Source organism: Oryzias latipes, chromosome 7, assembly GCF_053564925.1.
Source record: "Oryzias latipes strain Hd-rR chromosome 7, Olatipes_Hd-rR_3.1".
NCBI classification, from domain to species: Eukaryota; Metazoa; Chordata; class Actinopteri; order Beloniformes; family Adrianichthyidae; genus Oryzias; species Oryzias latipes.
In genome coordinates this window covers 6,805,690-6,819,960 of record NC_136243.1, presented here as the reverse complement: position 1 = coordinate 6,819,960, position 14,271 = coordinate 6,805,690, and the positions used below count along the sequence as shown (strand labels likewise).

The following is a 14,271-nucleotide window of genomic DNA, read 5'->3' as shown; positions in this document are numbered from 1 at the left end:
ATTGAGAGGCAGATCAGTAGATATGATCATCAAAACATTTAGAGAAACCAAAGTCTTTGTGGGGATGTCTGTGGTCTTTGGGCTGTCAGACTGTTTCAGTGAATTACTAAATGGGCCCAGGAAAACTACCTGAAATGACTTTGAGTAAACACAATGCATCATAACTTTGGATGAGCAAAACTTCATCAAGCATAATTAAAACCGTATTAGAACACTGTCCAAAAAGTACAGCTGTGTCAAAGTGCCAAGATTCATTCAAGCCTCTGACAGGTCTTAATCGCAGGTGGTTTGTTTTTTAAACTTTAGCTCCAGTGTTGACACTCTTTGAATGACTGTAACTTTTCAACCATTTATGCAATTAAGGTAATTCAAACGAATTATGAAGCAGAGAGAAGCAGCTTTTCACTCATATACAACATGTTTCTACTGTAGTACTGTAAAGTGTTGCATATCAGTGCAAAGCTGCTTTTCTCAGCTAGATTGTGGTTGTGTTCTGCGGTTGGATGAGCCTGAAATTGACTTTCTTGTTGGTAATAACAAACACTAAATGCAATACAGACAGTTCGATCTTTTGGAATGGCGAAAGGTAAGATAAAGGTTTTAGCATGACATTTGTATTGGCCAAGGCCTTATGTGGTTCAAAAACTGCAGCTTTTACAACAGCTTCATTCCAAAGGAGTCCGAGTACTGAACCGGCCTGTCTGCAGTCTTGATCTTCCAACTATGGAGCTCATGTGGCGCATATTAGGAGAAAAAGAAAAAGACAACCACATCCTCTTCAGCGACAAAAAAAACGACTTATGGGCCAAACTCCAGCGATAAAACTAGAGGAACTCAAAACTTTGATGCCCAAGTGTCTCCTACACTGTTTTAACCTCTTATGACCCAAGCTAATATTTGAGCTAACCCTTTACACATGTAAGCTTGGGGCCCCCAGTTATACGGAATTAACGACTGTGGTAAAAGAACCCAAATTGTGCTGTCCACACATGTGGACGCCAGGTCCTTAGAGGTCAATAGGAAGGGGAGCCCCTGTCCAACCATTATAAGGCCTGGACCTGCCGAAATGTTATACTTCCCTACAATTTGTAAAGAAGTATAAAATTTATCAGATAACCTCAGTTAATATATCTTTGTTCAGTTGAGAAAAGTCTCAACAGAACAAATTTAAAATTAAATACATTACTTTATATTTCAATTTAAAAACTTCAATACTTTAACAAAACTTGTGTTGTAAAAAGACCGATTTTGGTCAAATTACATATGTCCTCTTCCCAAACAGAGAATCTAAAAGCATTTTTATTGAACAGCTCATTCCTTGAAAGAAAATCTGTTCAGAAAAAGATCCTGCCATTGTTTACTCTTCACATTTTTAAGCCAAATAAAAGATCACTCTAGTTCTGCTTCAGCATGTAGGCGATTTCAGCAGCTAGATTTTTCTTATCTTATGTAACCCTGATCAAATTCAACAGCAGCAGCACTATTTTAATTGCCTAATTTTACAGTGGTGCTATCTGGCGCACACTCTTGCTGCAGCTTACACAGCCCACACATGTTTGACACGCACAGCCTCCTTCCGTTTGCACGTGAATCTCCTCACGTAAGAAGACATACATGCAACCACGCAGAGGAGTGAACACGCTTGGATGCGGCATGCACACCGCAGCCCGTGTGGCCCATAAAGCCAACAGTTCCACATACATGACAGACACAAGAGCTCACTCACAAGCACGATGCAGCATTCTGGAAAAAACAGAATGAGACCAGGCGGCACAGTCTCGCAGGTTTCAGCAGCTCCTGCAGAAGTGATGGAGGGATAAAGGTGCAGGAGGAAGAAGGAAGGAAAGACAAGAAGGAGGGAGGGTTATTGATCCTTTGCTGCAGTCACCATCACCTCTTATGGGAAAAAAGGCAGAGAAGTGACGGTGCCATGCCGCTGTTCTCTCTTCTTCTTGATCGGAGGGTGATCAGTTTAATCCCTCAGTTTCTCCCTCCACGTATCTCCTGTTTTCGCCCACTGTAGGCCGGCCAGCTCTCCTCCTCCGTCTCTCTATTTTCCTGCAGCCGAGTCAGGCTCTTTCTAAATATCATTCCTCTGCGCCTGAAAGGCAAACGATCCTCTACTGCAGCACTTCTGATTACGCTTGTCCACCCGTGCAAAGGGTGCTGACGGACGCCGCTCTAGTTATTATCACTGCTGGAATATCGGACTCTTTCCACCTCCGATGCGTTGCCGTAGAATAAAGAGGAGGAAGCGCTGCGTCCAAACGCACTGCCTGGATGGATGAATGGATTGACAGAAAAAAAAGGAGGCAGGAAAAGCAGTCTGCAACACACAGACTGCACAGGCAGCAACAGTTCACTCACACTACAGAAGAGGAGGAATTTATGTCTCTGGAAATTTTAAGGACATATCCCTTATGGCCATAAATACACACAGCTCTTTAGTTATCAAAGGAGATGCAACAGCTGGGCACTTCAATAATGTTCATTATTGAATTATATGTTTTTTTTAACTACTAGGTAATATTTCCAAGAAAAAAAACACCAAAACACTATCAGATACACAGGAATAGATTTGACCACTAGGGTGCAGCCTAAACAAGCTGTGGTCACACTCTGTAAGGAAAAGGTTAGTCAAGACATTTACAGTCTCACAAGTAAAACCCTATTTAAGTATATTTGCCCAAAACACTGGGGTCCTATAAATACCCACCACACACAAGCAATACACTACTAACAGGTGCCCCCACCTGCAAGACACCTCAAGACTCCTACTGACAGATGTACAGAACGTTGACCATTCTGATAGTCATTGGATTGCTGATGTTTGCATCTGCTTACATAACATTATTCATATACCCACTGTTCCGTGTTACATTCTAAAAGCTTTAGATTGTACTTAGTAGCTTTCAATAGGATAAGCACTCTGCCAAAAACAGATTTACAATTCTCTGCCCAACTCGGAAACACCTCATAATCTCACATTTCAAACCAAATGTAGCGGTAACGGTCTAAATTCATCAAAAGCTGCTAAAAGATAATAGTGTCAGCTCTGCATTCATCACCCTCTTAGCTGGTTATGACATCATCAAACCCCTATCTTTTCTAAAAGGAAGCAAATGGCAGGAAAGGACCACTAAGACTCTAGTGTAAAATACAATTCTTTGCTTTTCGGCTGCTCCCTTAAGGCTCACTTAAGTGAATCATTCGCCTCCATTAACCTCTTTCCTCTGCATCCTCCTCACTCGCACCAACCACCATCATGTCCTCCTTCAATGTTTCCATGAACCTCCTCTTGGGCTCTTTCATGCCAACATCATTACTGTTCCTCCTCGCAACCTGTCCAAACCATCTAAATCTGCTGTCTAGCATTCATCTCCAGAACATCTACCATGATCTGTTCTTGATGTCCTTATCCCTGTTCCTATCCATCCTGGTCACTCCCAAAGAGAACCTCAACATCCTCATCTCAGCTACCTCCAGCTCTAATGCTAGCAGAAAACATGCTCAAACACAACACTAGTACAATTGTTGTTCACAATAAAACCAAAGGAAAAAAACTAGCATTGGAGACACACTGCAAATATTAATACAAACCTCCTTTTTACTAAACCACGTCCTACAGCTCAGTGACTTTTACACTGAATGGTGCCTGATATGACATCAATGATTGGTTTGCTAATTTATTTTGCCCAATAGTGACAGAGAGACATCCACATCCAACAGCTATGCAGTAAACAATTACAACTGACCATGAAAATGTTCATAGGATGTATTGTTGAACTTTGTTTAAGCTTCCAACAAGGGACAACTTTTAATGTGACTTTTAATTATTCATAAAATAAATGTAAAAAATAAAGAAAATGATAGTAATAATAATTTTACTTTTAAAATAAGCTAGGTTTTATGACCTTCGCCACAGTTCTGTTCGGTTCTTCTGGTGTCACTTTGGGTTCGTGTAGTAACAACAACTTACTAGTGGTTGAATTTACAGTCATTTTGGAAACTAGACAAAACTTGCTGTCAAATTTGGAAATAAAAATGCACACTCACAATTTTGTTATTGGTGCTTGGAATAATAGCTCATTACATAAACGTTGTATGAAACAACAGAAGTGCTAACCACTACACCACCATGCTTCCCTATATGGACAATAGTGTGTTATTGAAAAACAAGAAGTACCAGGTTCAAGTCCTTGCTGGGTTTTTTCTGTGTGGACTTTGCATGTTCTCCTTGTGCATGTGTGTGTTTTTTTCAGGAACTCTGGTTTCCTCCCGCACTCCAAAAACATGGATCATAGGTTCATTGGTGACTGAATTCTCCCTAGGTGAGCATGTGTGTGATTTGCCTCTTCAGGGTGTGATTCACCTTCAGAGATTAAGCAGGTTTTTTGGTTATTGGAGCCATCCAAGTTGGTGTTAGACTTAGCAGTTCTCCTCCCTTCTCTTTTGAAAATTTAACAGATTCCTTTGCCGTTATCATTTTTGTTTTATTTTTGCTTAACCTATTTTACAATATTACTATGGTTAGTTAAATTTTTCTTCATTTTCCTGGCAAACGTGAAAATTGTCTTTTGCACACAGTGTGGAGTTTTGTATTTGGTATTTTGTACGTACAGTATTTGTTAATGAAGCTTTAAAAAAGCAGTTTTTTTTTAAATGGACGGATGGTTCCGTTCTTGTGCATTGAAGAAATGTATCAAGATAAGTATATAAATTAGTGTAATATTTCATACATGTTAAATGAGTAGCAATGTTTATTTACCCTGAGTAAACTAAACAACCGCTCTGGAGTTATTAAGTCCTAGTGAGTATAAAAGCATGGAGTTGGTTGACTTTTCAAAGACAAAAAATGTTCCTGTGTTTTAGTTTATGGTTAAGGATACTCTTGACTCATTTTATTTTGGCTAGATAGGTCCGTTAGCTGTCACATAGGAAACATGGGTTCACTTCCCAGGACGTTCAGTGTCCACTCCTTAGGCAAGACCCTTCACTATTCTGCCTGTCTGTGCCTTGAAAACAGGAAGGACATCCGGTGGAAAAACTTTCTGCCAGACCAGCTGTGCAAATTGGTGAAAGCTGATGGTGACCCTTAATGGGATATGCTAAAAGGTAAAGGTACATTTCAATAGAAAACTCTCTAAACTGACCACATTTAATGTTTTGTTTTTCTGCTTTACCTCCTTTTTGCTTAAATAAAATCATAATTAACAGGTTGTGAAAATAGAATACCTTTTTGCTACAAACAAACTAAAGAAATAAATGAGCTCTTTCCTCTGACTGCAGCAGGAAATGCAAATGAAACGAAGTCATGAGTAAAACCATAAATGCTTCATAACGTCAATAGCTTTGATGTTTTCCCCCAAAAAATTGTTATACCAAATACGTATTTGAAAATTAAATTCTGGATGGGTCTAAATCTCTATAAATAAAGCACAAAAAAAAAGCATTTGACGTGTGTCAAATGCGGCCAATTTCTGAGACTTCAGCGTAATGACTCCAATACGAATTAGCATTGTTGCAAAGATTGTTGTCTCTGCTAGTAATGACAACAACAACAAAAGCTGAGAGGATGAAAAGCTTAAAACTACAGCAACAAAGTTGCCATGTTGGGTTAACTTTAGCTACCTGTTTGAATGTGGACTCATTTTAGTGTTGTGTCTGCTTTTGTTGGTGTCTGATACTGACACACACACGCGCACACACACCCACACACACGGACACACAATGTCTGAATTCCCTCACTACTCCCTAGTCCATACAACAGTGGTCATCAACAACCAGTCAGTGGGACGGTTGGTACGGGTCCTCACAGAAACAAACAAACACATCATCCCTTTGTTTCTCCCACTAGCTTACAGCCCCTCACAACCCCAACTTAACATTACTGGTGCAACAAATATGGCAGCAACATTGTAGCTATCCAGCCGTACAGTTTTGATCCAGATTTCAGGTCAGATGAGGAAGACAAAGACGTTCAGGGATCTATTAGTCTACAAGTGGATACATCAGAATGAAGCGGAGCAGGGAGCTGCAGATTGTAGACTTTATATTCGGAAATTTTGGAGCATGTTGTTCATTTTATTCAAGGATTTCTTCTGATAAGTACAGCGCCGCTTCTGGAAAATGCATGTGTTTTAAGACAAAAATCCTCATGCAATTCTCTCTGAGCTCTTCTCTGCTCTGTAGCTAACACAGCTCCGCCGTCTGTGCTCACAGATCCAGTCTGTCGTCACATCAAGGTTTCCTTTACACCGATCACTGTGGCGGCTCCCGGGAGGCGAGCTGGCGGCCTGACAGAGACCCACTGCAGGATGGGGAGCCGGCCTGCTCGGGCCTCCTGAAACTTATAAGATTTTTTTATTTTCATCGAGACAATAATTATAAATCAGGTCCCTTGGTTTTATTTTACCCTCTCAAGTTAATGCAGGACAGCAAGCTTTCAAACTCGGTCAGAGAGAGATGGAAAAAACGCTCGAGCGGCTGTCATCAAGACTGATGACTATGGGAGCTGAAGCTGACACTTTCTCTGAATGATCTCATGAAGTCAAACATGAAAACATGTTCTACCATGTAGATCTCTTCAAAATAGATAAACCTGATCTCTCAACATTCTCCGTGTCTTCAAGGCCTTGTAAATGAGATAAACACAGACACCGCTCCTTGTGGCTATAAGGCTAAAATCACTATCTGGTAGCTCCTCCCACACCAGCCTGGTGCGTTCACGGAGCTCCAGTACATAGAAGATTAGCGGAACTCCAACAGCCACCCAGCCTGACGTAGTCTGCTACTATATTTTCATTAGAAAAAACAAACCGACCCTAAAATCGCCCAAATTATGCCTACCCGCCCAAAGCCATTCCTACACGCAAATTTATAACCAGAACCGCCAGATCTGGCAACACTGTTGTTGTATTGAGGTGCATACTCCCACCTAGTGTTGAGGGGTGTGCATTGCGCCGTCACGTTCGCTGAAGCATCTTCAATCGATGTAGTGCGGGTGCTGCTGCTCGTGTCTGAGTAAAGGAGTGGCCAATCACAAAAATTGACAGCCAAACTCATTCTGCTGACAAAGCTCATTATGAAATAAATAAGTCATTCTGAAAAACAGCAATATAAAAAAAAAAAAGCTACTATGAAAATATTCATTTTGAAATCAGAGTTTCTTAAAAAAGCCATAGAATTATAATAATATTCAACAGGACTAAAAATAAATATTTTAAAATGCTGTTTTAAAATAATGAAAAGGTTTTGAAATATATTCAATAACATGATGGCTAATTTAAAATCGTTGTGCAGGTTTTTCCCAATCTCATGATCTTTTTATATATTTATGAGGGATTTATTGGTTGATTGTGTGATTGGACCCCCTTGAAAACGAGATGACGCATCTCAAGGGGCTTATCCTGCAAACAAACACATGGTCATATTTATTCTTTTAATTATGAACAATTTGGGTCTCCATACACTGTATGGTCACATGACTTTGCTAAAGTGTTTCCACACATTGGACTGGAATGATGGACTGATCAGTTTTGTTTGTTGTTTGCTGTGATGACAGAGTGATGGTTGTTTTTATGTTGTAGTGAAATAAACCTACCCGCCTCAATCCATCCAAATGGTATTTTCCAAGATCAATTATAATCTATTTACCTCATTTTGGAATGATTTTTCAATGCTTTAGGTCGATTTGATTTGATTAATACGGTAACTTGACTCAGATAGATGGATCTGTTTGAATGAAATAAATGATCGATTAATCGTTACATCCTTATTTGTTTGTCCATCATGGACAAAATGCTAAAGGAACATATTGAAGACACCAAAAATGTAACGGTCTTTAAAGCGGCTGCACTGCACCGTTTCAGTGAGAAGTCTTTACTCCAAATATGGACTTATTCTAACACTTGCTGTACCCACACACCATAAAGATGCATTAACTGTGAAATCACCGTTTTTGTATTTATTCGTCTCACCTTAAAGAGCCTGTATCATACTTTTCTCAAGCCTTTAAGCGTAAATTATATCCATATATATGATCAAATATTACCTTTGGCACACTAAAGTATTAACATTATAATACAAATAAACACTAAAAAAGTTGACTTTGCATGATATAGACAAGGCTATAGTTAGCATCTGATTTTTTTACTTCCACTTTGACAGTTATGGGTTAGGGGAAAGTTATCTAACCTTTTAATGGTTGCTACAGGATATTTAGTGGACAAATAAAGTTTAAAGCAGCTGCAGATATTTTACAGAGAATAAAGATAAACATTACCCTCAAACATTATGGAAACACTTCAGCCTCATACAGGCCGGTCCGTGAAAACACCGTCTGACATTAAAGCAGTCCAAAGGCTTAAAAAGGTTTGGGACCACGGCTCTATAAGACCACCTAGTCCGGAACTACTCAGTGGTCTGGATTTGATCACAATTCGGACACATGCTTGCAAATATTTTGACTTTTTTTTAACCCGAATGCCCTATATAGTGAACCAAGTAGTGAATGACTTCGGACCAACCACACACTCAAAAACGAACAAAAAAGTACAAAATGAAAACTTTTTTCTTTAAACTGGCTAATACGAAAACACCATGAACCACATGAAGAGCTGTCGTGCTCTCATCCCTGGTTCCCTTGGCCAATCTTAAAATAGACACCATCAGTAAAGCCGATGGTCACCTCCTCTTCCTTCTGTTAAGCTGTTCTTCTATTATGGCGTTTCATCGCTGCCATATATTGAATGACTCCAGAGTCAACTGAGCGGATATTTTCAGCAACTGAGTGAGTGAACCTTATAACCGCGCAGGCGCAATTCTAACCGTGATCTTGCGCGCTCACTTCGCTCCTGCACGCTCGCTGGGTTTGCGTGCAGTGTTAAGGGGGCGTTTTTGTCACTTAGGGGCGGTAACCTTTCTGCTTGATCTGATTGGCCGAAATTTGCGTTTCAAATCCGGCGAGGCAGCGGGGTGGGACTTTCATTTATTAGAGCAGGGGGTATTAATAAATGAGCTGCATGCGGCCCTCTGCCTTTTATCATATTTTCTATATAGAGCACTTTCACAACCATAAGGCAAACATAAAAATCTTACATTTTCTCCAAAATGTACGGAGCGGCCCTAATGTGTGACTTCGGTATATAGGACCTAGGAGAGAACAGCATGAGAATGGTATGGAGAGAGTAGAGGCTGTGAAAGAAGACCCCCCCCCCAATAGTACAAAGGTGCAGATATGTCCATAATGCAAAACTTTGGAAACCATGGAAATGCAAAGAGACACGATTATGAAGCACAGTTTAAACTGCAAGCTATCAGCTACGCGGAGGAACACGGGAATAGAACAGCTGCCAGAGAATTCAAGACGAATGAATCCATTATTCGCAAGTTCAGAAGCTGGAAAACAAACTCAGACAAGACAATAAAACGCAGCAGCAGCGAAGTTTCCGCGGAAACAAGGCGAGGTGGCCCGTGTTGGAAGATCGACTCGAGGCTGAGCGCAGCAACTTCCAGCAGATGACAATGAAAAGCTGTACATCCTGCGCTCCTTTTACTGGGATGCAGCGCTGGGCGAGTTACGTCACACTTTGTGAATGGACTGCAGAACTTAAACTTGGCCTGACGGGTCTGCTTTCACTGTTTCGACTGTACGAATGGGAACCTGGCGTGTTTGATAGCCCAGCTGTTCATTTCAGATACAGAAGATGAGGACTTTGATGGATTCTTGGATGCTGATTGATGACTGAAAAAAGAAATCACAACCAACTTCGTTTCTGTGTTTTAAAAACACACACTAGCATGCATGGTTTACTGGTATGTTTTAACGTTAAATATAGAAAAAAAGACTTTTAATCCAGTGCTGTTGTATTGTAAGGGGAGTAGTGTGTTATAAAATAATATGGCTTTAAATAAAAAACAGCAGATGTAGCGTGGATTAAAACGTTAACCAACGACCCAAGACCAAGGTAAGGAAGTGCAGCGGGTTTTTCATGCTGTAAGTTTTTCTCATGTGAAAATCACTGCATTCGTTACCGTTTTAATCCACGTTACAGCTGGTTCTTTTCTGATAAAGTCCCGCCCCGCTGCCTCGCCGGATTTGATACGCAAATTTCGGCCAATCAGATAAAGCAGAAAGGTTACCGCCCCTTAGTGACAAAAACGCCCCCTTAACATCTTGCACAAACCCAGGCCAGCGCGCAGGAGCGAAGTGAGCGCGCAGGATCACCGCTCAGTTAGGACTGCAGGCGTGCAGTTGTAAAATGCGGGGTCGCTCGGTAAGAATTGCGCCTGCGCAGTTGTAAGGTTCACTCACTAAGTTCCTGAATCCTCCTGCTCAGCTGTCTTTGCGCTCGTTCGATTAATGGCAGCTATGAAACGCCATATATATTCCCTAAAGCAGAAATGTCAGCTCGAGACGGGGAAGTGGGTAATGTGTGGGTAATGTCATGGTTATTGAATCATGTGTTTGCGCAGACTGATGGACATCACTACTTTAGTGACGTCACAGCGGGGATCCAGATTAACACACAGTACTAAAAAGAAAAGCCTCCTTCTTTAACATCAAGGACGTTTGGACCTGTTTGGGTTTGCTGCGTGTTTGTGTTTGGTCTGCTCCTCTCTAGGTCAGACTCAGAGGAGGTCTCTGCCCCCGTTTCCATGGACCCTCTTCTCCTCATCCACAATGTTGCATGATAGACCAACCTGAAGTTTGTTTCTGTGACCCGCAGAGGGGGCGTGAAGGTGCGTTGCTTCCCCGCACGACAGCCTCGCTAAACTGGCGCGGAGGCTGCATCAGGCCTGCGCGGCTCCGGTCCTGGATGGAACCGGAGCGGGTCGGGAAGGCTGCTCTGATTCTGCGACGGAGTCGTGGCTGGCACGCGCCGCTTCCCCTATCTATGACTGACGGGAATACCAATTAGCCCCCCGCCTGAGCTCGAGCTCACTTATTGAGGGTGCAGGCACGAGCGCTCCAGCGTGAGCGCGTCCGAACCAGACACTGCCGGAGAAACAGTCGTTAGAAAGACCAAAGAATGCTATTTAAACAAAAAATGTCGCCTTAACTTGCTGACATCCGCGCCGCAAGCACCGACACACACTCACTCACGCGCCAAACCGCATAGACGCGTGGTCACGCACGAGCGTTTGATGACAGCTCACCTGTGGCCGCAGCTCGTCCCTGTCCGCCCGCGGAGGTGAATGGAAATAGTCCCTCTGTCGCCTCCCCGCTCCTCTTTCTGTCACGGAGACCGCAGCTCACGCCCGCAAAGATCGTCTCGCGGCAGAAGAGGCTCCACTCTGCGGAAAGAAGCTCAGCTGCTTTCTGACGAGGGAGAAGACTTCCACTCATCAAAGCTTTCACCAAAATGTGCTGCCCTCATTTCCCATCATCCCTTTGTTTACACTCTCTCCCACTAGCTTACAGCCCCCCACAACCCCAACCTAACATTAGCGGTGCAACACAAATGGTGAGCAATATTGATTGAAATGTTCTGAACTTGTGAGGATTTATCATAGTTATCATGGGTTTCAGTTAAAACGATCGGTCAATAACAGATGAAATAGGATGAGTTTCAGAAAAACACTTTCTCATTTTCAGGTTCTGAACAATTTTATTCATTTGACAGCAGTTTAAAAAGTATAAGACAGTACACGAATCTTTCACAAGGTTTGATCGTTGACTAAATAAAATCCATCATATTGAGGAAAATGTAGATGCTCAGCTGAAACCCTTTTCTATTTTATTCATTTGTTATTTTTTAGGAGTGAGGATTTAAGTTTACTTAATTATCTGTTTTTTTTCTTTCCATGTATACCTACAAGTGAGAAGCAATAGCTAGACGCAAGTCAAATTAGAGTTCAAGGTGAAAAATCTAGGGAAAATGTCTTGTTGAGAATGATTTTAAATAGAAATCTTTTTGGTTGTTTCTTTCATTGATTTTGGGAAAAATAAAATATTTTTGAACAGAATTTTAAATTATGCCCACGGAAAGCTTCCTCCAGCATTCTTTAGCAGTGTGTGCAGAGTTGGACTGTTCCTTAAAGCGTTATGGATTACAGAGATTGTGATGGGAAAACCATTTGCTGTCTGTTGGCTCAAACTGCATCAGAGTGAGCACTCATTGTTTTTAGTCACTCTGTAACAGCTCTGTTTATCAGTGTCCTGCATGCACTTCTGCTGCTGCACATGCTCTTTCTCCTAAAACCCAGTTCCCTACTTATCCTTTCACAGCTCCCCTCCTATTTCTCCATGGAGGCAATAATATGATCAGGAAATCCTCAATGGAACAGGTTTTATTCAGTCAAATCGAGGAAGGCTGAACGTTACACTAAGTGGTGACCAGGATCTACAAGTGAATCCACAGAAAGAGACATTTTATCGCCATGTATGCTGAAAAAGATGAAGTTCAGGTCAAACATTGTAAGCTCCGGTTAAAATGACCAATTCATCTTTGGAGATAAAAAAAAACCAAGAAAATAAAGATCAGTCCGATTGAATCACACATCAGTGGTCTCTACTGTGTGAGAGAAGCTGCCCTTACTTCAAAACCTTTCTGTGGAAAGAAAACAGAAAAATAATGTCTGCACCCACACATATAACTTTAAAGGCCTACATCGCTCAGCATGAATGAGTACACCCCATTACGTTTGTCAGAAAACCTTTAATGTGCTTTTAGAATCAACATTTTCTAGGATATACTATACTAGCAAATACACCAACAAAGGTGCCCAGCTAGCACATCACTTGTAGCGGGGTAGCAAGTGCTGAGGTAGCAACTAGCTGCCTGACTTAGAGAGCTGTCCACGCACAACACAAAACAGAGAGGGTGTGACAGACAGATCAGCAGATTACGCAATCTCATTTCTGGCAATTAAAGTCTATTTATCAGAGTACAACACGCAAGCAGCGTACAACATGAGCGTCACTACCCTCAAAAGCTTTGTCACTCATGGTGCAGGATTTTACATTTCCCAGGAGGATTAGTGGCCATAGGTGGGGCTAACCCCCAGGTCGCCGCAGACAGAAAAAGTGATTTTCCAAACAAATGTATTCAAGCCCATGTGCTCATGCATCTGCAGCGGGTGTACCGGGAGAGCAGCCTGTTGTGTTTCACTGAGACGTGGCTCAACCAGGACATGACAATCTCCGTTGTCTCTGTTAACTGATTCACGCTGGTCATAATGTGACAAACATATTTCGTTGCATTGCAAGAGAGGATATTTGCTGTGATGTGGATGAGAATTTGTGGCCTAACATACAGGGACAACAAGAGGTGCAGGAAGACCTCACCAATTCCTACTGCACTGCAGTAGGAATTGGTGAGGTCCAACAGTACAATATTCAACAGTACAATATTCTGTACTGTTGGACAGAATATTGTCCTATCTTTTTTGTCCCCTTTGTGTTACTCTTTGCAGTGGTTTTTTTCTACGTTGGTATGACATGGTCCGTCAACAAATTAGAACAATAAAAGTGTAAATGTGAATCTTGTCCAGTCTCTTGCAATCAAACAAAAAAGGTGTAACTTACATTTTACAATAATTGTCATCCAAACTTTAGCCATAGTTTACATCAGAACCTCCCTCTAAAGTACACACTTATATTGACAACATGACTAAGTCATTTGACTGTCTTGTTCGTAGGCAATGACACAAGGACTTGACATTCTGATGGCACTGACATGTTCAATGACATAAAGACTTCGTTTTGAGAGATGAACTAAAGATTTTGAGCAAGTTACAGGCTTTTGCAAGAAATCCATAGTGTTTTGCTGGTTGTACTAATTGTTTTGAGAAATGCACACGTATTTGCAAACTTCAATTCTGATCTGAGAATTGTTCTAAAGCGACTGAGAAAAACTGTAGTTGATATTTATAAAAAGCAAACTTGACGGGAAAATGTGCGGTCCTTCACGCAAGCTCTGACCCAGGCGTACGCACAAAAACGGGTGAAATGAGAAACGGTGACACCGTCGGCAGATGGAAGAAACGTGTGAAAGTGAAAATGAAAATCCTGCCTCTCATAAATAACATGAAAACTTCACAAAGCAAGTCTTACGATTAACAGCCTACACGAACACCCGTTTGATTGATCAGCAGTGAAACAAACAAAAAAAATCAAACAAAAATTACAGCAGAAATTCAAATGAACACATATTTGCAAAAAGAAAAGTGAAATATGTTCTGCAATATTGGCATGTTGTGCAATTCATCCTCAGATAGATAGATAGATAGATAGATAGATAGATAGATAGATAGATAGATAGATAG

General features: G+C 41.3%; 1 protein-coding gene across 2 annotated transcripts in view; it reads right to left on the bottom strand.

Moving 5' to 3' along the window:
* LOC101166035 (IQ motif and SEC7 domain-containing protein 1) overlaps positions 1-11,310 on the bottom strand; it is a 255,764-nt gene extending 244,454 nt beyond the window's left edge. Inside the window, exon 1 of one of the 2 annotated variants that reach the window (XM_023956996.2) lies at positions 11,161-11,310. The gene's annotated coding sequence lies outside the window, so the exon portion shown is untranslated. Of the gene's footprint in view, positions 1-1,726; positions 2,272-11,160 lie in introns of those variants that run through there. The other variant, XM_078950121.1, reaches the window with a different exon arrangement.
* Positions 11,311-14,271: the final 2,961 nt, after the last annotated feature.